Here is a 23,291-nt window from a genome sequence, read left to right as displayed (position 1 = left end):
TTGTTAAAGAAGGGGATAAAAACTCCGATGGTTATTGAACCAGAGGTGATAGTAGATGATGTTGTGATCACCAAAGCCAGAACCTATCCTAAAGATCCTGAAGATTTTACTCCTGATAAAAAGGAAGAAGCCTCCTTGGATGCCAGCCTTCAATTAATATTAATTGATTCCCTTGATCCCTTGATGAACAGACATGTGATGAACTGTAAAAATTCCAAACACATGTGGGAAACTATTGAGGTGATTAATGAAGGCACAGAGGAAGTTAGGGAGAACAAGTTGGAGATCCTAACCTCTGAGTATGAACATTTTAAATCAAATCCAGGAGAAGGAATTACAGAAGTGTTTGAGAGGTACAATGCGTTGATCAACAACCTGAACATAAATGGAAAATTTTATTCAATCAGGGAGGTCAACAAAAAGTTCCTTTTAACACTGCCAACTCATCTTGAACATAGAATCACTGCCATTAGAGAAGCTAGAGATCTGAGTGAGATTTCTTTGGACAGGCTCTATGGAGTGTTAAAAACCTATGAGTTGGCGCAGATTCAACAGAAGGAAGTCTACGGGAAGGATAGAATGGTCAGCACATCTACTGCACTTGTAGCTGAAGGTCAACAACAACAGCAATCTCAACAATTGGAGAGAATGGTACAGTGTTCCAAGGCTGAGGAAAATATGTTAGTAGCAGAATATGATCCTCCTACTACAAATCAATCAAGTGATGATTTTTATTCCTTGGAAGAGCTGGAGCAATTGGAAGATGAGTCAATGGCCCAAATTGTCAAGAGATTCTCCCATGTCAGATTCAAGAGGAATCCCAAGCTTAAGTACAAGTCCAACTACAACAAATTCCAGAAAGGTGGATCTTCATCCTCTAATACCAGCAGTGGTGGATACAAAACAGGGATGGTTGATCGGAGCACCATTAGATGCTATAACTGCAATGAGTTGGGACACTTTGCCACAGAATGTAGGAAGCCAAAGCAAGTAAGAAAGAACTCTGAAAGGGCTTATCTGGCAAAGGGAAGAAGCTGGGATGATACTGACAGTGAAGATGAAGAAGAAGGAAATCTTGCTCTTATGGCTATTGATGGAAAAGCTTCATCATCAAGAATAGAGGTAAAACTTTCTGATGCTGAAATGGTTTATCATCTAAGAGGTAACTTAGATTGTGCACGTCGTGATAATGAACTGTTAAGTTTACAGATCACATACCTTGAGAAAGAGGTCAATGAATTAAGACTTGTGCACATTAATCAAGACAAATTAAAAGAACAAGTATCTTTTCTAGAGAATAGAGTTGACTGTTATAGAAAACTCGAAACTATTCTCAAAGACAAGATCACCGGTCTTGAGACTAAGGTTAGAGCCTACTTCAATTCTTGTTCGAAGGCTAAAGAGTTCTACAGTAAGCAAGCTGTTAATCAAACATCTGGAATAGGTTATGATTACAATGCTGCTATTGGAGAATTAGGCATAAACTCCCCTCCTCATGTCTGTGCTAATGGGAGGGAAATACCACATGTGCTTAAGGGTGTTGATGAACCCCTCTATAAAGCATCAATTGCTGAACCATTTGATGCGACCTCTTCTGTTATTCAAGAAGAAATACGTGCTGAGGATCATGCTAATGAGAAGATTGTTTCCAAGTCAAGTGAGTTGAAAGTTCCAGTCAAAGTTGTGAAAGCAACTAAGACTAACTCAGACACACATGAGTTGGATAACAAAAATGCCATGTCTACCATGCATAAATTGCCTGCTATTAATCACTCTCATAAAGCATGTAGTGTTTCTAATTGTATGTCTTGTGCTTTTAATATGATGTATGATTATTTTAATGGTAAACATGTTTCTAATGATAAGTCTACTCCTCGTCAGCATGTGAATAACAAGAAGCATGATAGGTCTAAGACTGCTAGTCCTTCTAAGGCTAGAAAGGAGACATTTGTGCCTAAGCCTAACCAGAAATTTGTTAAGGCTATTTACAAGGTCAAATGTTCAGTCATTGAGGATGTTGAGACCATTAAAGTTAAAAATGTTATTTTGCCTGACAAAGGACAATTCTAAAAGTATGCCGGGCCCAACCAAGTTTGGGTTCCGAAGAAGGTCTAATCCATTTGTAGTGCAGGGCATTAAATAGGTGTAACCGGTAGTGTGGATTCTTGATAGTGGATCATCAAGACATATGACCGGAGATAGAGCCCTGCTATCAAATGTGGTTGAGAAAGCTGGCCCCCTGGTTACCTTTGGAGATAACAGCCAAGGTTTATCCGAGGGATATGGCTGTTTGTAAGCTGGTAATGTTATCATTGAACTTGTAAATAGTTTCTATATTTTTGCTATATTTATATAAGTTTTTATTTGTATTTTCTGTAATTGTAAATATTGTATGATATATGAAATTGTATGTTGATATCTTGTTGATAAATATTTGGTATTTAATTCATTGATATTTGTTTTTATTATTATTATTTGTATTGTATTATTATTTTTATTTTTATTTTATTTTAAATCTTATGCAACATAACAATTAGTATCTAAAGTACTTGACAAGTATCGGTCAATGATATGTTGTTAACATTATGTTGCAGATATTTGTAAGCTTTTGACGTGAATGAGAATTACTTAGACTTTACCCTAAGTGATCAATGTTTTATCAAAAACTCATTCATATTAAAAAACAAAATCAAACTTCTTTCTACATTAGTGATTTCTTATTTCATGTAAAATCCTTTGAAATCACTATTGTACATCATTACTCTCAAAATATTAAATGTATAATTTTCATTCATTATAAATCTTAAATACATTTTATCTCTATAGTGCCATATATTCTGTGTTACAGGTTCAGTCTCCAATGACTTTCTTTCATTGACAGTCATGAGGTTGAAAACCCACAACGTCTATCCCAGACTGTAAAGACAAACACAAAAACAGAACCAACCAACACTCTCTTACCACTAAATGTAGTATGAATAAGCGTGAGGGAGATAGTGCCTTAGTGCACCACATAAGGAAGGTTCTGTAGTCAACCCAGTAGCTCTGTCTCCTACAAAGATGAGTAGTATTTAAACCGAGACAACTGCTAACCCCCATACATCTTCTCAAAAAGATGTAATGGTTGAAAAGGCACAAAAATAGTTACTAGATTCATTCTCTCAACAGGGTGCGTCTATTGAAATTTGCCTGTCGGCCAAGGTATCCTATGTAGTGTCACCACCTCAAATATAAACAATTCTTAATGCATAAGGAAAGGTTACACACACAAAGGATGAGTTGACGGAAACAAGAGTTTCGACCATTTTAAGGTCAGATTCGATTGTTCAAGGTTCGTTAATGGACCAATTGCCTTTACAGGTGTTAGGAGAGGATACTGATCCAAAAGCCATATGTCAGTGGTCAGTGTCTACCTCCCCAGGCTTAAATCCCCTGGATGCATCTGCGGATAGTGGATCTGACATAGGCGCAGATCGGCAACTTGTTGACAATGATTCAGATATTACCTGATGAGTCACAAGGAAATGTCTTCACAGACATTAGAAGGGAACTTTGATCTTTATGCTAAATTCGTTGGATCATTGTTTACCTTCCCAGAATTCAAATCTGGAACCCTAAAAGGGAAACTAGCAACTTGTAGATTATGACTCAGATTTATCTGACGAGTTTAACAAGGATGGGGATTTGCGAACTCCCATTGCACCACCTGTGACCTCCTTAAGGATGGCTAAGGTGATTTTCCTTACAGGTACAGCGGGATTATGGAGCTATGAGAGAAGAGTGATACACTTGTGAGAATGAGTGTAAACACGAGTGGAGAGAAGAGTGAAACACATGTGAGGTACACTAAACAGAATCACACACTCACGGTAAGGAAGAAAGAGAAACTTCTTGTTATTTCTTTTCCAACCAAGTGAAATATGAGAACTCCTTCAAACGACGGCATACATTCCTTCTTTAAGGGGGAGATAAAAGCTTAAGTAATAGTTTGGAGGATTCCTCAACTAAGGGGGAGAAATAGCAGGGAGGAAGAAAAAGATCATATGTACCCTACACCACACCATTGTTGTTTGTAACTACGGATCCTATTGTACGGGAGAGGTGGTAAACACTAGGTGATTTTCTAGTAAGGGACGAAGTTATTTTCAAAAGAGGAGTACCATTGGTTTTTATCTGCGGATCCTATTGTACGGGAGAGGTGGTAAACGAAGATGATCTTCTTTAATCAGTTGATTCTCATAGGGGGAGAAGCAAGAGAGATATGGGCTTCTCAACAGGAAATGTGGTTGTACAAATGAAGATGGAACTACTTGAAGATATGTTCAGTCTAGAGGAACTTCTACTTGGAATCTGGAAAATGTTAAATCTAGTCCAGAACTTTTCTACTATTTACTTTGCATTTCTTTTTATATCTTTTTCTTATTTGTTAGTTGAGTTATCCTCTAGGTATTTGTGTGTTATTGTCTAACAAACAAATAGGGGGAGATTGTAAGTCATATGTCATAGCCTATATGTATATTCGAGGATTCAACTCAACTCAAATAAGAATGTAATAAGTAAATAGTGGATCTACCGTCAAAGAGATCTCGCAATATAATATCTGTCAAAGGATTCAGAAACAAGGTTCATCTACAGACTTGAGGAATTAATTCACTGGAAGAAGTTCAAGAAATTGATCATGCCTCAGTGATATAAATCAAGATTGTGGATTTAATCAAGTGACAGAGATCTCGTCAGAGTATCATTAATTATAAGGATTTATTCTGAAGAAAATCAGAGTATCAAAGTCAAGACATGAAGAAACGTCACGGAAGTTAGTCACTCATGAACTAGACAGTACATCGAGTGTCAACATTGAAGTGGTGGAATTGATTCATATATTTCAGTGATTTTCAGAAGATTTACAGAAGAATGGATGTTGCTCAAGATTAGTATTAATTCTCTATTAATTAATTAAGTCATATAATTTAATTAAGAAAATAAATTATATCTGCGAAGATTAATTTATTTGATTAATTGAATTAATTGATTAATTAATTCTGAATTAATATTAAGAATTTTCAGAATTTAAATTGGTTTAAAAATCTGTTTAATTCAACAAGACAACTGATTGTATTAGTATGATAATCGGTATGACAATCAATAGTCATACCGAAAGTCATGCTAATTCAAAAGGATTGTCTTACCAGAATTAGTATAGGATTTAAATCTATTTATTTTCAGCAAAAACAATCTGTTTGAACTACTATGACAATCGGTATGACAATTGATTGTCATACCGAAAGTCTTGCTAGTTCATTCTGATTGTCTTGCTAGTTCTAAAATATAGTCCTACCAAAAGTCTTGCTGAGCCAAAGAGATTGTCATGCCAGTTCAATTCTATTCGGTTGGTTGTTAAAAGAAGCAGAAGCAGCCATTCAACTTAATAATCCAGAACACAGAAGTCAAGAACAAAGCTGAAAAGAAAAACAAGAAGCAATATTTTATATTTTCATCTGCATATTTCAAGATCATATTTCTAGTTTTTATTATTAAATCCAAACCACTAGAAATCTTTATCTTGCTCTTGTGTAACAATCTAGCGGATCAAAATCCCTAGAACTTAATCTCAAATCGCGTTTAGCATTTGATTCTAATTATTGCAAAAATAAAAAAAGTTCATGTCGAATTTATTCTAAATTTGTGATAATTAATTTAAGATTAATTCCTTGTAATCGATACAGTTGTTGTAACACCTTTCAAGTTTAATAATATTTTTATTTAACTTGAATTTTGTTTCACATTTTTTATTCCGCATTTAATTCGATTATTTGGTATTGTTTGTATTCAACCCCCCTTCTACAAACACATTGGGACCTAACAATTGGTATCAGAGCCTTCTGATTAACGAACAAATCAAGATCCTAGACTTTTGTGATTTTTCAACTCCTTGAATTTTTATTCATTCAAAAATTCATAATGACTTCACAAAAAGTTGGAACCGTTAAAATTCCACAATTTGATAAAGAGAATTATATTATGTGGAAGAAGAAGATGCTCTTGTTTTTACAAGTGGCAAATCCCAGATATTCAAACTTGTTAAAGAAGGGGATAAAAACTCCGATGGTTATTGAACCAGAGGTGATAGTAGATGATGTTGTGATCACCAAAGCCAGAACCTATCCTAAAGATCCTGAAGATTTTACTCCTGATAAAAAGGAAGAAGCCTCCTTGGATGCCAGCCTTCAATTAATATTAATTGATTCCCTTGATCCCTTGATGAACAGACATGTGATGAACTGTAAAAATTCCAAACACATGTGGGAAACTATTGAGGTGATTAATGAAGGCACAGAGGAAGTTAGGGAGAACAAGTTGGAGATCCTAACCTCTGAGTATGAACATTTTAAATCAAATCCAGGAGAAGGAATTACAGAAGTGTTTGAGAGGTACAATGCGTTGATCAACAACCTGAACATAAATGGAAAATTTTATTCAATCAGGGAGGTCAACAAAAAGTTCCTTTTAACACTGCCAACTCATCTTGAACATAGAATCACTGCCATTAGAGAAGCTAGAGATCTGAGTGAGATTTCTTTGGACAGGCTCTATGGAGTGTTAAAAACCTATGAGTTGGCGCAGATTCAACAGAAGGAAGTCTACGGGAAGGATAGAATGGTCAGCACATCTACTGCACTTGTAGCTGAAGGTCAACAACAACAGCAATCTCAACAATTGGAGAGAATGGTACAGTGTTCCAAGGCTGAGGAAAATATGTTAGTAGCAGAATATGATCCTCCTACTACAAATCAATCAAGTGATGATTTTTATTCCTTGGAAGAGCTGGAGCAATTGGAAGATGAGTCAATGGCCCAAATTGTCAAGAGATTCTCCCATGTCAGATTCAAGAGGAATCCCAAGCTTAAGTACAAGTCCAACTACAACAAATTCCAGAAAGGTGGATCTTCATCCTCTAATACCAGCAGTGGTGGATACAAAACAGGGATGGTTGATCGGAGCACCATTAGATGCTATAACTGCAATGAGTTGGGACACTTTGCCACAGAATGTAGGAAGCCAAAGCAAGTAAGAAAGAACTCTGAAAGGGCTTATCTGGCAAAGGGAAGAAGCTGGGATGATACTGACAGTGAAGATGAAGAAGAAGGAAATCTTGCTCTTATGGCTATTGATGGAAAAGCTTCATCATCAAGAATAGAGGTAAAACTTTCTGATGCTGAAATGGTTTATCATCTAAGAGGTAACTTAGATTGTGCACGTCGTGATAATGAACTGTTAAGTTTACAGATCACATACCTTGAGAAAGAGGTCAATGAATTAAGACTTGTGCACATTAATCAAGACAAATTAAAAGAACAAGTATCTTTTCTAGAGAATAGAGTTGACTGTTATAGAAAACTCGAAACTATTCTCAAAGACAAGATCACCGGTCTTGAGACTAAGGTTAGAGCCTACTTCAATTCTTGTTCGAAGGCTAAAGAGTTCTACAGTAAGCAAGCTGTTAATCAAACATCTGGAATAGGTTATGATTACAATGCTGCTATTGGAGAATTAGGCATAAACTCCCCTCCTCATGTCTGTGCTAATGGGAGGGAAATACCACATGTGCTTAAGGGTGTTGATGAACCCCTCTATAAAGCATCAATTGCTGAACCATTTGATGCGACCTCTTCTGTTATTCAAGAAGAAATACGTGCTGAGGATCATGCTAATGAGAAGATTGTTTCCAAGTCAAGTGAGTTGAAAGTTCCAGTCAAAGTTGTGAAAGCAACTAAGACTAACTCAGACACACATGAGTTGGATAACAAAAATGCCATGTCTACCATGCATAAATTGCCTGCTATTAATCACTCTCATAAAGCATGTAGTGTTTCTAATTGTATGTCTTGTGCTTTTAATATGATGTATGATTATTTTAATGGTAAACATGTTTCTAATGATAAGTCTACTCCTCGTCAGCATGTGAATAACAAGAAGCATGATAGGTCTAAGACTGCTAGTCCTTCTAAGGCTAGAAAGGAGACATTTGTGCCTAAGCCTAACCAGAAATTTGTTAAGGCTATTTACAAGGTCAAATGTTCAGTCATTGAGGATGTTGAGACCATTAAAGTTAAAAATGTTATTTTGCCTGACAAAGGACAATTCTAAAAGTATGCCGGGCCCAACCAAGTTTGGGTTCCGAAGAAGGTCTAATCCATTTGTAGTGCAGGGCATTAAATAGGTGTAACCGGTAGTGTGGATTCTTGATAGTGGATCATCAAGACATATGACCGGAGATAGAGCCCTGCTATCAAATGTGGTTGAGAAAGCTGGCCCCCTGGTTACCTTTGGAGATAACAGCCAAGGTTTATCCGAGGGATATGGCTGTTTGTAAGCTGGTAATGTTATCATTGAACTTGTAAATAGTTTCTATATTTTTGCTATATTTATATAAGTTTTTATTTGTATTTTCTGTAATTGTAAATATTGTATGATATATGAAATTGTATGTTGATATCTTGTTGATAAATATTTGGTATTTAATTCATTGATATTTGTTTTTATTATTATTATTTGTATTGTATTATTATTTTTATTTTTATTTTATTTTAAATCTTATGCAACATAACAATTAGTATCTAAAGTACTTGACAAGTATCGGTCAATGATATGTTGTTAACATTATGTTGCAGATATTTGTAAGCTTTTGACGTGAATGAGAATTACTTAGACTTTACCCTAAGTGATCAATGTTTTATCAAAAACTCATTCATATTAAAAAACAAAATCAAACTTCTTTCTACATTAGTGATTTCTTATTTCATGTAAAATCCTTTGAAATCACTATTGTACATCATTACTCTCAAAATATTAAATGTATAATTTTCATTCATTATAAATCTTAAATACATTTTATCTCTATAGTGCCATATATTCTGTGTTACAGGTTCAGTCTCCAATGACTTTCTTTCATTGACAGTCATGAGGTTGAAAACCCACAACGTCTATCCCAGACTGTAAAGACAAACACAAAAACAGAACCAACCAACACTCTCTTACCACTAAATGTAGTATGAATAAGCGTGAGGGAGATAGTGCCTTAGTGCACCACATAAGGAAGGTTCTGTAGTCAACCCAGTAGCTCTGTCTCCTACAAAGATGAGTAGTATTTAAACCGAGACAACTGCTAACCCCCATACATCTTCTCAAAAAGATGTAATGGTTGAAAAGGCACAAAAATAGTTACTAGATTCATTCTCTCAACAGGGTGCGTCTATTGAAATTTGCCTGTCGGCCAAGGTATCCTATGTAGTGTCACCACCTCAAATATAAACAATTCTTAATGCATAAGGAAAGGTTACACACACAAAGGATGAGTTGACGGAAACAAGAGTTTCGACCATTTTAAGGTCAGATTCGATTGTTCAAGGTTCGTTAATGGACCAATTGCCTTTACAGGTGTTAGGAGAGGATACTGATCCAAAAGCCATATGTCAGTGGTCAGTGTCTACCTCCCCAGGCTTAAATCCCCTGGATGCATCTGCGGATAGTGGATCTGACATAGGCGCAGATCGGCAACTTGTTGACAATGATTCAGATATTACCTGATGAGTCACAAGGAAATGTCTTCACAGACATTAGAAGGGAACTTTGATCTTTATGCTAAATTCGTTGGATCATTGTTTACCTTCCCAGAATTCAAATCTGGAACCCTAAAAGGGAAACTAGCAACTTGTAGATTATGACTCAGATTTATCTGACGAGTTTAACAAGGATGGGGATTTGCGAACTCCCATTGCACCACCTGTGACCTCCTTAAGGATGGCTAAGGTGATTTTCCTTACAGGTACAGCGGGATTATGGAGCTATGAGAGAAGAGTGATACACTTGTGAGAATGAGTGTAAACACGAGTGGAGAGAAGAGTGAAACACATGTGAGGTACACTAAACAGAATCACACACTCACGGTAAGGAAGAAAGAGAAACTTCTTGTTATTTCTTTTCCAACCAAGTGAAATATGAGAACTCCTTCAAACGACGGCATACATTCCTTCTTTAAGGGGGAGATAAAAGCTTAAGTAATAGTTTGGAGGATTCCTCAACTAAGGGGGAGAAATAGCAGGGAGGAAGAAAAAGATCATATGTACCCTACACCACACCATTGTTGTTTGTAACTACGGATCCTATTGTACGGGAGAGGTGGTAAACACTAGGTGATTTTCTAGTAAGGGACGAAGTTATTTTCAAAAGAGGAGTACCATTGGTTTTTATCTGCGGATCCTATTGTACGGGAGAGGTGGTAAACGAAGATGATCTTCTTTAATCAGTTGATTCTCATAGGGGGAGAAGCAAGAGAGATATGGGCTTCTCAACAGGAAATGTGGTTGTACAAATGAAGATGGAACTACTTGAAGATATGTTCAGTCTAGAGGAACATCTACTTGGAATCTGGAAAATGTTAAATCTAGTCCAGAACTTTTCTACTATTTACTTTGCATTTCTTTTTATATCTTTTTCTTATTTGTTAGTTGAGTTATCCTCTAGGTATTTGTGTGTTATTGTCTAACAAACAAATAGGGGGAGATTGTAAGTCATATGTCATAGCCTATATGTATATTCGAGGATTCGACTCAACTCAAATAAGAATGTAATAAGTAAATAGTGGATCTACCGTCAAAGAGATCTCGCAATATAATATCTGTCAAAGGATTCAGAAACAAGGTTCATCTACAGACTTGAGGAATTAATTCACTGGAAGAAGTTCAAGAAATTGATCATGCCTCAGTGATATAAATCAAGATTGTGGATTTAATCAAGTGACAGAGATCTCGTCAGAGTATCATTAATTATAAGGATTTATTCTGAAGAAAATCAGAGTATCAAAGTCAAGACATGAAGAAACGTCACGGAAGTTAGTCACTCATGAACTAGACAGTACATCGAGTGTCAACATTGAAGTGGTGGAATTGATTCATATATTTCAGTGATTTTCAGAAGATTTACAGAAGAATGGATGTTGCTCAAGATTAGTATTAATTCTCTATTAATTAATTAAGTCATATAATTTAATTAAGAAAATAAATTATATCTGCGAAAATTAATTTATTTGATTAATTGAATTAATTGATTAATTAATTCTGAATTAATATTAAGAATTTTTAGAATTTAAATTGGTTTAAAAATCTGTTTAATTCACCAAGACAACTGATTGTATTAGTATGATAATCGGTATGACAATCAATAGTCATACCGAAAGTCATGCTAATTCAAAAGGATTGTCTTACCAGAATTAGTATAGAATTTAAATCTATTTATTTTCAACAAAAACAATCTGTTTGAACTACTATGACAATCGGTATGACAATTGATTGTCATACCGAAAGTCTTGCTAGTTCATTCTGATTGTCTTGCTAGTTCTAAAATATAGTCCTACCAAAAGTCTTGCTGAGCCAAAGAGATTGTCATGCTAGTTCAATTCTATTCGGTTGGTTGTTAAAAGAAGCAGAAGCAGCCATTTAACTTAATAATCCAGAACACAAAAGTCAAGAACAAAGCAGAAAAGAAAAACAAGCAGCAATATTTTATCTTTTCATCTGCATATTTCAAGATCATATTTCTAGTTTTTATTGTTAAATCCAAACCACTAGAAATCTTTATCTTGCTCTTGTGTAAAAATCTAGCGGATCAAAATCCCTAGAACTTAATCTCAAATCGTGTTTAGCATTTGATTCTAATTATTGCAAAAATAGAAAAAGTTCATGTTGAATTTATTCTAAATTTGTGATAATTAATTTAAGATTAATTCCTTGTAATCGATACAGTTGTTGTAACACCTTTCAAGTTTAATAATATTTTTACTTAACTTGAATTTTGTTTCACATTTTTTATTCCGCATTTAATTCGATTATTTGGTATTATTTGTATTCAACCCCCCTTCTACAAACACATTGGGACCTAACAATCATCTAGCGTATAGTCATCTATATCATTGGATTGGTCGCGCCCTGATAATTTTAATTTGTGCTTTCATCCAACGGGTGTGAGGAACTCACTATGTAGACTTTTTAGACCCTTGGCATTCTCAACCGCTATCTTTCTTCTCCTGTAAAAATAAGCTATAACTAAACCATTTTTCTCATCTTCTGCTAATCACTTCTCTTAAAAACTAAAATCATGTGCTTAGTTTATCACTAAGATCCCAGTAAAATTATTGTTGATGGAGTTGTAATCGATGGGTCTGAATCCGATGAGGATATTCCTTTGGTGCTCCAAAGGATTCAGGTAATCATAAACTTGAAGGAGAAGGCGAAGGATGAAGAGCAAAAGAAGAAGAAGGATGACAATGGCAAGGAGGACAAGGACATTTCTTCATACTAAACAGCACTGTTGCAAAGCCCTTGTAGCTTTTAGGAGGTGTGGGAGAGTGAGAGAGAGAGAGAGATGTGCTTTAATATAATTATGTAATTTATTTTCTTAATGTATAAAAAATATTTTATAATCATTATTTTTTTACTACTCTTTACATCCGCTTACGTAGTGTGTGTTGGGGTTAAACTCAATAGGTAGTATGGGCTTGGTGATAGAAAACATAATTGGATTGGGTAATAATTATATGGGTAGACAATTATTATCATAATTGGGTTGGGTAATAATTGTATGAGTAGACAATTATTAATATCATAATAGGATTAGGTTATTAGTCTTGGTGTTCAAGTTTCTAATGGCTATATATATACATAGTCATGTTATTATGTTGATGTATGCATGAGTATTGTTTGACTTAAGTATCACTTGAGTGAATACCGTTTGGTAAGATTGATTGTATTATTGATAATTGTTTAGATTAATAATACAAGTTAGGACGTGGATTTTTCCGCGTCATATATTGTGTGTGTATTTTGCATTATTTATTTGATTCTATTGTGTGTATTCTCCCTAAAAAGTGGTATCAGAGCCAAGGTTCATGATGGAGAAGGTTGGGGGATTTGAGATTGATTTGTTTAATGGAAGAAACAATTTTACCTTGTGGCTAAGCACGGTGAAAGATCTGTTAATTCAACGAGAATTATATGCGACTTTCGGAGGGAAGAAGCCTACTGAAGTTGATAGTACAAAGTTGGGAGACATGAAGTTACGTGCAACATCAACGATCCGGTTGGCCCTTGCACCAGAAATAAAGTATGATGTTCTTGAAGAGGACAATCCCAAGAATTTATGCGAGAAGTCACTGAAGACTTATAACTCAAAGTCTTTGGTCAGTAAGTTGTTTCTCAAGAAAAATTTGTTTGGGCTCAAGATGGAAGAAGACAGAGATTTAAGAGATCATATGAATGGTTTTATGGCTTAATCAACCAGATGAATAATTTCGATGAAAAATCGAAGGATGAGGACAAAGTTGTTCTACTAGTGTCTCTACCGAAGAAGTATAATAATGTGATGACTTCTTTATTGGTTGGGAAAATGAAGTTAGGTTTGGATGAGACTATTGTTGTTCTTCTAGATGCTGAAAGATTGATGAAACAAGAATCGAGTGACACATCTGATGAAAGTGCATTCGTGGTACGTGCGCGTGACACGGAAAAGAAGTATGTTAAGAAACATAACCCTAATATCAGGTGTTTTTATTGTGAGGAATTGGGTCATATACAATTTATGTGTCCAAAGGAAAGAGAAGACTTGAGAGAGTTGAAGAAAAATCGAGGACGGGTAGTGTTTCGCTTATAGAAGTTGATGAAGATGTTCTTCTGGTTCAAGAAGAGATTGGATAAAAAAAGAATGAGTGCTTGACTCGTGATGTTCTCATCACATATGTGCTAGGAGGGAGTAGTTCTCATCCTACAAAAAGTGTGAGGGAAAGATGGTAACTTTACCGAACGGTAAAAGGTAAAGGTTGCTGACATTGGTGAGGTAACAATGAAACGTCACAATGGTCGTGTTCAGAAGTTAACTCAAGTAAGATACATACCAGAGTTAAATCAAAATCTAATTTTATTGAGTAAATTAGTTAATTTGGGATATACTGTTATGATGAAGAATAGTATGTTGGAAGTCACGGTAACACCCCCAAATCCGGGGTCGGGGATCCGGGTTGTCACGAGTTCCATTTCCCTTAATAACACCCAATCTTAATAAATAATCAACTACTCTGTACTGTAACCCCACAATAAACACACACACAACAAGTTATAGTCTCAGAGATGAATATCCAAAAATAACCACAAGTCGTTTTATTCCACAATTATATGCCAATACACCTTAAACGGGTTTCTGAATAAATTTACATTTCTTTGCCATTATTACAATTGATAAAGATACATAAGTTTGGTACATCAAAAGTTGAAAGCCTAGCCTATTGGTAGTTCCTACCTCAGCTACAGCGACATCAACGCCTATAGGAAACTGTAGAACATTTCCTAATCGCTTGCGAATCGGGAGCTTGGTCCTGTTCATCTTTTCTATCTGTTGTTGTGTGATGAAAGAAGAAAACAAGGGTGAGCAACAAGCCCACCAAAATAATATGTATAATGATTAACAATATATGAGCCTTCTCATAGTACTCATGAAAGTCTTGGTCAAAAGAAATGAACCAAGTTTGACCTCTTAATGCGACGAAGTCGCAAAATATTCAGTATATATACTTATATACTTTTCAAAATCTTTGAAATCCTCTGCCATGTATAATATACATAGAGTTCCAGTTTATAACTGTATAAAAATATCATTGCAAGGTGATCTCATATATCTAACCTTGTCTCAACGTTTTTCTGAAAATCTTTGACATGCAAAAGATAATCATTTACTAGATATAAGTTTAAAAGATGAAGTTACAAGATACTCCAATATACTTATATCTTTTCCGAACACTACTTGAACTACCACCGTTCAATGTATAAATAGTTCATCCCATAGATTAAATTATAGAACAAAACTTGTATAGAATCAATCTTTAAAATATCATCAAAATAAAATGAAGTTATGAGATACTTCATTTGATGCACACATCATTTTGAAAACTTGACCCTGCCAACACTCAACAATCGCCCAACCGTAGCCATTCTATCAAAGTGCTCTGGGTAGTGTTGCAGAAATATCCAATTGGAAGATAAACTCATTACGGGAGTTTGTCGCGCCAGGAAGACCACTTACGATGATCAGTCGTAGTAGTACAACCCCACCATTTTCTACATGTAGAGGAGAACCTGTCGGATTTACTTGTCAACCGAACACTGGACTCCTAAGGAATGGACCGTCTTAGCGGAACTTACAGGCCATTATGGGCCAATATAATAAGGCTGGGCCGGCGCCACTCGACCACTTACGCCACTCCTAGTTCAGATGAAATCCATGACTCTGAAACGTAAAGCTCGTTCCCCTTTCCCAAAGTAGAAACTTGTTGATACGGCTCCACCAAGAAGTCGTATCTAGTTGGAAAGGAGAACTCACCGATATTTCCCAGGCGATGCCTGTTAATGGATTAACTTATTCCAAGAATTTAATTCCCGAGTGTTGGGTAAGTAATCAATTCATTTATCAAAACAGCAACCTTGTTGCGAATATAAAATACCACAGAGCCGGATCCCTTAGATTTTTGAGCGAGTATTCAAGTCCCCTTCAAAAAGGAAGATCTTAAATTTGAAAACAAGATTTGGGATCCGCTCTAACCTTTAAAAATCATTTTGAAGACTCGAAAACACTTTAAAGAGTGTTTGGAGTAATGCTGATTTAATAAAGTAAATCAGTCCCGATACATTAGAAAATATCTGAATATTATTATTTAAATAATATTCTCATAAAGATAATCCTTATAAAAATATTCGAAGTAGAAGTTGTAAAACTAATACTTGAAATGAGTATTAAATAACCAAAGATATACTTATACGAAAGTACTATCTTTATTTGAATAATCAAAAATAAGTTTGATTATCGAGACCTTATTCTTTAATAAAATAAAGAATATATTTCAGTAAATAATCGGAGTCATAGGTCCTCAAATGAATATTCAAATAATATTCAATTAATAAAATAAGCTGAGTCATAAGCCCTCGAATGAATATTCGAAATAATATTCAATAAATAAAATAAAGTTATCGAATAAACCTTATTCGATTAATAGTTTTGAAAACTATAACCATATATATATAAATATATATATATATATATAAAATCTACTCGGGATCCTCGACTCCCGGTTTTAGAAAATGTTTTCACCCTTAGGTCCCTATACTAAGGGTATATGCAAATTACCACTATTCTCTAGCATAGGTATTATCAACTGAACCAACAATTATATATGGCAAGAATACGAAACAGGCATGCATATGTACCATATCACATGCTACAATATATCGCAAGAATTTGCTAATTTAACCATCATGCATCTATCACAAGATAATGCATATACAAGTGTATACATCACAACAACAGTATAACGGATAGAAAACTTGCCTGAGTGCTCCCGGATAGACTTAAGCTTAGAGTAGGTCCGATAACCTATGAACAACAACATAAGTCGGAATTAAACCCCGGTCGTTTAAGAAACTCGATTTTAACCATTAAGAGTCCTAACGTTCGCTTTCGCGCTTAACGATTCACTTAAGTCGCTCGAGTACCCTCGGCTCCACCATTTTTAATAAATTAACCATTAAGAGTTTTAAGGCGATTCTTTCGCGAGTACCTTACCAACTGCATAATCCACTTAACATAATTGTTTCATATCCCAATTAATCATTTAAGGTCCTTAACCAAGGTTTCAAAGTAAGGCGAGGGGTAACGGTTCGTTCACGAAACGCCGTTACTTAAAACGGTCGTTTCTCCTAAATCGTACATCGGAATCAAATGAACTACATATCAAAACGAAGCTCGTAACATGAACTATCTAATCATGGCAATGGCCAAAACCTAACAGTGAGTTCACGGGTCCTAATGTTAAGAACAAAAACAGCCTAAAGTAAATCGAACATTACCACGGCTATGTTTACGCGATTTCCCAAAATTTTACCAAACCAATTCAACACCAAACCATCACCAATCAATCCCAATACAACCATATGACAATATCACTCATCAACCACTTTAAACCATTTAAACCAAGCCCAAATCATACCATGAATCATCAAGAACAACTTGTGCTACTCTTAACTCCCAAAATCAATAAAAACACTTAACAACTAAGATCTCAACATGACAAAACAACTACTACACTTAACCTATCATTCCATCATCATAATCATTTATACCAAACAACTTAATGCTAAGATAATTTAGAGTTATACCTTCCTTGAAGCTTTTAATCAATGAAAGATCCTTGGAATGCCCATGGAAGCCTTGATCTATGCTTAAGCTACCTTGAACTTTCATAAAAAATCAAGAAAACCAAAGTTAATTCTTGAAGGTTACTATTCACCATCTTCTTCCTTGATTTATTGGAAGAGATTGTGAAGGAATTAGAAGCTTAAACTTATAGGACATCCATATCTATGTACAATGAACCTTAGATAATTACCTCACTAATTAACAAGCCTTGGATCTTGAATTTTGGAAATTTCTTCTTTGAAAAAGAAGAAAAGCCGAGAGCAAGCTTAGAAGAAAGAGAGATTTTTGTGTTTTTTTGCTTTGATTTGTTTTTTGGTTGGTTGTTTTTGTTTTGTTTTTGGGTAATTACCTTTCTAACCTTGACTTTGTGTGGTTTTAAATCAACCACATCTCCTTCCCCTTATGTCATGCTTATGATGTCATCATCCCTTACTTGCCCTCTTCTTATTGGTTGGATGACCTCATCATCCCTAACCTCCTTGATTAACTTCCTAATTGTTTGCCTAATGACCGCTGATCTGTTATACGGTTCGCTTAACTTTCGTTTTCGTTTCTCGTTTGAGGGATCATACCCGGGATCTTATTACTTGGGTTTCCTTAACCTTTCTCAATACATTATATTCCTTTTATGATCCTCTCTTATAATCTTTTAATTTAAATCCTTTTTATCCTGTTACCTTATACTCAATTCTTTCCGTATCTAGTGGATTTCCGGGAAAAATCAAAGTGTTCGGAATTGGATTCTGACGATCTTTACATACACTTATATACCATATAGAGTACTAATAAAATCTCAGAATATCCATAACAGAACCCCTACATAGTGTGGCATAAAAAGTTTTCTCATTCAGCATAATCTGCAAAAGCACTATTCATAAGGGTTTCAAAAATTTCCAAAAATTGGGGTTATTACAGTCTCCCCTCCTTAAAAGGATTCCGTCCCGGAATCAGATAGAAAATGAATAGGGATACTCTCTTAGCATTGCACTTTCTAACTCTCGAGTAAATTTTCCCACATTGTGGTCCTACCACCAAACTCTGCCTAGTTTGATAACCTTTCTCCTAAGCACTTGTTCATTTTCACTCTATAACCCTTCCTGGTTGCTCCATATAGGTTACGTCGGGTTGCGTGTCTATGTGCTCATATGCCCCTATTTATCTGGCATCCGAATTATACTTCCTTAACATTGATACGTGGAACACGCTATGACTTGCTACATGTTCGAGGGTAGGGCTAGCTCATATGCTAACTTCCCAAAACGTCTTAATATATCCAAGGGTCCAACAAATTGTAGACTTAGCTTTCCTTTCTTTCCGAACCTCATCAATCATTTCCAAGGGATACCTATAACATAACTAGGTCCCCTATTTCATACTCTTTGTCCTTTTTGAGTCAAATCAGCATACCTCTTATGTCCATCTTGGGTTATTACCAGTCGTCCTCTGATTAGATCTATTATATCCCTGTTCCTTTGGACTACTGCGGGTCCGAGCATCTTGCGCTCTACAACTTCATCCTAACATAAGGGAGATCGATATTGTCTTCCCTCAAGGATCTCATAAGGCGATACCTCGATACTGACATACGATCGATTATCGTGAGATAACTTAATCCGCGTTAAGTGATCATTCCAAATTCTTTCAAGTCTATTGCACCGGCTCTTATCATAGTTTCTAGCATTATAGCTTTTGCTTCTCACTACCCATTCTTTTCCAGTTCGTAATCGCTACTACCTTCCGTTCCTACTATTATACTGGTTATACTTTTGCTAGTTAGCGTTCTATAACCTTTTAATAACCTCGTCAACCTAAGTATCACGAATGTGTTTCCATTCCGAATACCACCACAACTTTACTACTCCTTTTTCAGCTGCTTCTATCTTCGAAAGCTTAGTCCTTCATATAGAAGTAAAAGAATTTATTGAGAGATTACTATAATCATGAACACTTGTTATATCGCATAGTTAGTACAGAAGGTGGCCAGCCTTTAGTACTTGACAAGCAATTAAACAATAGATGGTATCCTACTAGGCTTCTATCACACAGATAGATAGTCATTCAGCAATACCTCCCCTTCTGGAAGGGTTGTTCTTCTCAGCTTATATGAAATGAAAAGGAGAGAAAAGAACGAACTGAAGAGAATTGTATATGTGAAAAAAAATATACTGCCACAAAATATCTGGCTTGGAACCTACCTCTGAACTATAGAGGTTTGATATAGGAGAACAAAACATATGTGTTTATATATCAACATCAAGTATTATCGCATCGCATTTTGCATGCTGAATATTTACTATTTCGCCCATCATTCTACGGACCCATGCTCTTCCTCGAGCTTATACTCAATCACCTTTGAAACTCCCCCGACATCGAAAATCGAATCTGGAATCTCATTTTATACATCATCGTTAATATAATTCTATGCTTGCACCGCAACCTTCCTCGTATAGTAATACGACTCTCTATTGATAAGAAAGAATAAATATTCAATAGGTAGATACTCTACTTAATTAGTCTATCAATGATAACTTATACACTACCACGACCCGATTAGTGGTACTCAATCTCAACACCCATTCCAATACAACTCTCACGGTTGTAATCAGCTCATTACTCGCAGAATCATTGCTGCCTTACTATGGTCCACCACTGACCTACTGTAGTCATTCATTTTCCATGAAGTCTTAATAGCTAACCATATGGAGTCCATACATCTCGTATCTAATTCTTCTAAGGAGGTAACATGATCACCGTTCATGATTCATGAAGAACACTCCTGAACTTGACGTACTTTCATGACATGAAGTAGATAAAATTGCAGAAGAGTTTCAGTCAAAGCAATGATAGCAGGTTAATACCATTCTTAATCGTATGCCTTCAATTGAAGACTTAACTCAAAGGTTCGTTTAGTCCTTTTTAAAATATGGTCCTGGATTATTCTCAAGATAGTACCTTCTGAGATAGATAGCCCGCTCATGGCGATTACACGAATTAAACCTTTACCAACTACTATTATGGTTGGGTATTGCACAGTCATCAGAAGGAATGTCAATCTTCCAAACCATAATACAATCTGCATAGCTTTAACCATCATCACTGTATTCCTTTGGCACAAGCGCCTATAATTATCCTCTTACCTTTAAAGTGTCGGCCACCTCTTTGGCCTTTCCTGATAGTAAAATTTCCTTACAGTCAATGTCATTTTAACCACCTCAAAAAAAAAATTCTACCTCATTTCAATCACAGCTTATGTGAAGATGTTTTCCTTAAAATCTGATGAGTAAATAAAAAAAAATATCACCATTTTTCCATAAGTTATTGCCTCAGTCTTTAGAGGTTAATCACTGTCACGACTGACTCTCAATCATACTTAGAACATCTTTTATCTTAAGTCCTAATTGCCCTGAACAATTTGGACCATTACTGGTTCGATCCATACTTTCTCGTGGTTTAACACGTGCCCCACTTGGCAACATTATAATTACATCATATTTCCTTTATCAACATTTCTATTCTTGAGAATTTTGAATATCACCTTTCTCCTTGTAAAACCTCTAAGGTTATCCTTGAATCGTTCCTCCTGTATTCCCTAGATACAGGGCATATCAAGATACCATTTATTAATACCAGAATCATTGTCTATATACTTCTAAAAAAATTTCTCCACTGATTCTTAAAGGTTGTTATTACCTTAATCCTTTCCAATTCATACTGTCAAAACTCATACTATCCCTATTAAGGGTGAAATGCCAACCTTTAGGCATTCCCCTAGGATTCGTTTTAAGTTACCGATGTTCTATCCTTAATTCCACCTTTAAAAGGTACATGCATCCTTCCATGGATAAATCAAGTCATATATCCCTGATAAGGGTGTCGTATTCAATCATTCCCACCTCGATAGTATATGCCTAATTTGGTAACGATAACAAGGATGTTCTGGAAGATATTGGTCGTGTTCAACGTGAACCTCTTCTTAATAATTCCTTATTTACTTTTGTTGTTTATCTCAACAGTCACCTCAATGTTGGGATATCTTTCATACATGGCGTCTCCCTTTCTGGGTATCAAGCCACCGGTCTTACACTTCACATTCTTGAAGGTCACTTCCTTCATCCAATTTTTCCTAATTTCTTACTTTCTTGTCTCCTCAGTCTATCCTTGTCTCATTATTTATCCTTCGAACTATCTCAAGGTTTCCTCGAATCCTCCCAACTTACAGGGGATAAAATATATGTATCTCTTATTCCTTCAATCATCAACTTTAACTCATGGTGAATCACCCTCATCCTGACGAGTACATACATTTCTATTTCTATTGCTACGAGTCTTTAGGGTTTCCTCATACCCAACTCCCTTATCATTTCTCAACTCTATTGCCTTTATATTCTTTTCCACTTCAGTTTCTTTTTATTTTCCTTTCTCTTATCATTATTTCATGAACCAACACAACATAAGCATTAATTTCAAACATCCCATCATTCTGGATTCGTGTCCACAAAATGAATCTTGATAACTTTTACAACTTAGATTCATAATTCATCATACTCGTCTGCCTTTGTTCTGGCTCTAAAGCTTTTACACTATCTCCATAAACTTGGGAAGTACTTTCCTGAAAACAATTGACTGAACTTTAATCAGTTTATTCTAACCTCTGGCTTCGTGCCTTTCTTGGTCTTTCACCAGTGGGTAGCCTCTCTCTTAGAAGGGTAAGTGACAAAACAGTCTTTTATGATTCGTCAATCATTTAGAATCTCAAATGATTTCTATATTTCCTCTAGCCAGGCTCTTGCCTCGACTGGGTCAGCTTGTTCCTTGGAACTCTGAGAGCTTAGCGACTTAAAGGTCCTGAAAGAATTTCTCACCACATTGTTTCCTCAGGGTGGTGGTTGGGGATAATAGTCTAAGTTCTGTCTAGAAAGGTCCATAAATTATCGTATAGGAGTACCGTCTCGGTTCTCCTTTCCTTACTCGACTTCTGTTTCCTTAGTCTGAACGTTTCCTCCTCCTCCCCGTAATCGGGGTCATCCTTCAAATTTAAAATCCTTATTTTCCACTTTATTATATTCTGGGTTCCTTATATCTTAATTGCGACTTCCCTGATTATCACATTCAAGGTTTGCCCCTAATCTTATTCCTTGTGGGGGCATATTACTTGGAATTTTTTATTTTTTTTTTGAGAATCTCTGGATATTTGTCTTACTTACTTTGCTTAAGTTTTTCCCTCGTTCAGTCCTTGCACGATTGCAAATTATGAATTCTCAAGTTCGATAAACTTCATGACACTCTCTTAAGTGTTAATAGAGCAATTAACAATATGATCTTATCACAAACAACTGATCTGAACTGAAATTAATGAATATATACATAACCATTTGTTCGAGGGTACAACAACTGAACACATTAAAGAGAATTACATCATGTGATCTGATTGCTTCTGTCCCAAAAGTACTACCATAGATAATCATCTAGTCATTAAAACTAATCATTCATAACTTAGGCTAATCCTCCAAAAGCTGTGCTACATGAAACCCTTGTCTGATTGCTCTGGCTCTGCACACTACCATGGATCAAGAAATGCGGGCACGCACGACATCCCTAACCTGCTCCATCACAGAGGTGATGAGGTCTAAGATAGTTGCAAGTAGAGCTGGATCAATCTGACTCTCAAGATGGCCTCTAGCTGTAACACGGGTGGTAGCCTCAATCCTTTCCATGCTATGAGTTAATCCTGCCGGAAGTACCCCGCCCTCAATCCTTGGTGCAGTAAGTCGATCCAATAAATCACTCCAAACATTACGGGCCTCGGACAGGCCACCCAAAGTCATGTGATAATTGGCGATAAGAGAAGCCTGAGTGGTAGCATCTAGCAGTCCATGGGGTGCAGGTGGCGCAGACCCAGGAGATCCAAACGGATAACCAAGCACGGTATCAGGTGACAATGGTGCAGGAGATAAAGGTGGCATTTCCTCAGTAGGTGCTAGGCTCTGTACAGGGGAGGGAAC

The sequence above is a fragment of the Apium graveolens genome, chromosome 3, assembly GCF_009905375.1.
Source record: "Apium graveolens cultivar Ventura chromosome 3, ASM990537v1, whole genome shotgun sequence".
NCBI classification, from domain to species: Eukaryota; Viridiplantae; Streptophyta; class Magnoliopsida; order Apiales; family Apiaceae; genus Apium; species Apium graveolens.
The sequence above is the reverse complement of the archived record's forward strand: the minus strand, read 5'-3'. Positions refer to the sequence as shown.